At 38.1% G+C, this 1,801-nt stretch overlaps 1 non-coding gene across 1 annotated transcript; it reads left to right on the top strand.

Annotated features, from left to right (window-relative positions):
• The first annotated feature begins 1,376 nt into the window (after positions 1-1,376).
• On the top strand, positions 1,377-1,448 carry TRNAN-GUU (transfer RNA asparagine (anticodon GUU)). The gene has a single exon. It is a non-coding gene; the product is annotated as a tRNA-Asn (tRNA).
• The last annotated feature ends 353 nt before the right edge of the window (positions 1,449-1,801 follow it).

Here is a 1,801-nt window from a genome sequence, read left to right on the forward strand (position 1 = left end):
TTTTGGGACAAAATGTAATTCAGGTACCAAAGTGTGAATTGAGGTATAATTCAGGTACCTTTAATGTAATTTACCCCTAAAGTTAGCTTTTTAGTTCAGCTAAAGGGTGTCAAACTTCTTCATGAAATCAAGCTTACTTTTAGCTTTACTACGGTGACACTGGAACAACCCAGGGTTCCCATAAAATTACAGCTTTTAGCTAGGATTTTTGCTTTCAATTTGATCTAAATCTCAAATCTCATACTATCTTTAGCGGGTAAGTAAGAAATGAGAGGAAATGGGGGAACTTACTTTCCCAAAGGTTTGAAGCCTAAGGCGGAGGGGAACTTTGTTACCGTGCCCAAGGTAAGGGGTTATTTCTTTGTTACCGAGGGATGAGACAAGGTTGTTTAGAAAGCAAAACGATTCTAAGGAACTTCCTTATATAAGAAATTACTTTAGTAAAGCGTTCTAACGACTTCTACTCATTTCACTCTCATAGCAAGCTCATATGACTAGCCTAGCTCTAAGAAGCCTTTCTAGTTTGAAAGAATCTTCCAGTCAATAAGGATGGTCCAAAGGTTTATGAGATTCTTAGAACAAGTGAGGTAAGAATATTTTCCTCTTTAGACTTTTAGCTGAGAGATAATTGAAATTCAATTTCTTGATATGTATCATCAATTTTTGGAAACTTAGAAAACTCTTCTATCACCCTAATCAATGAATCTACAAAATCCCCTTATTTGTTGAGAAGAAACTGATCCAATTCGGAGTTGTTAATGTTTATAAGTAACAATCATAAAAGAAAAATTCGGATTTATTCCGATTAAGCTTCATTCCTATTAATCTGAAAGTTCTTCTTAGATACAACTCCGAATGGGCTCAGGATTTCGGTAATGGAAAGTACGCACGCACATGGGCTCAGGATTTCGGTAATGGAAAGTACGCACATGGGCTCCGGCTTGAGCTTTAGAAAAGTAGGTCCCGCACATGGGCTGCTCAGCTTTGCAATTCATCTTCGAACTCTTTCATCTCTTGGTCACTTGAATTATATGGGAAATAGACAAATATCTCATAAACATATCTAGCACCGATCTTTTTTCTATTGCTTTAATGCAATACCGTGTTGGATCCTTCAACAAGCCTACTCTTCTACCTCATCCAGTCTCGTTGAATCAAACTTGGCTTTCTTATACCTCGGAAGGACAAGAAAGGGGGCAAAGCGGGCCAACTCATCTTTCGTAACTAACTTCTCGAAAGAACATGAAAAACCGTAATGACGAAAGTGGTAACTCAAATCTACGGGCAGTTCTGGGAGTTACAAAGGAAACTTTGAGCTCATATTGGTCATGGGTTGAGAACAGAATTGAACTCTATGAGATCTAATCTCTCATTGTTCCTCAATAGCTCAGTGGTAGAGCAGTCGACTGTTAATTGACTGGTCGTAGGTTCGAATCCTACTTGGGGAGATTTGATTCATTCCAAATGATTGACTCTTAAACATCTCTCAATTCGTCCTCCATTGGACACTCATGCCTTTATGGGATTTTTTCATTCCAAAGATTTCCACTTTTCCTGCGCCTTTTTAATTGAGCAAGGCAATAACTTTCTTTATTTTGAGGGCATCTTCGTGCTTTATTGAACTCGTTTTTTTAAAAGAAAATGTTGAGAAGAGAGGGATTTGAACCCATACTTCAAGGTTATGAGCCTTGTAAGCTACCAAACTGCTCTATCCTGCGTGATGACACGAAGAACTCAGAACTAATCTAGTGAACAAATAAGACTTGAATGTTAGAGCACTGCCTATCATACCCTCTTCAAA

The sequence above is a fragment of the Euphorbia lathyris genome, chromosome 1 (assembly GCF_963576675.1).
Source record: "Euphorbia lathyris chromosome 1, ddEupLath1.1, whole genome shotgun sequence".
NCBI lineage: Eukaryota > Viridiplantae > Streptophyta > Magnoliopsida > Malpighiales > Euphorbiaceae > Euphorbia > Euphorbia lathyris.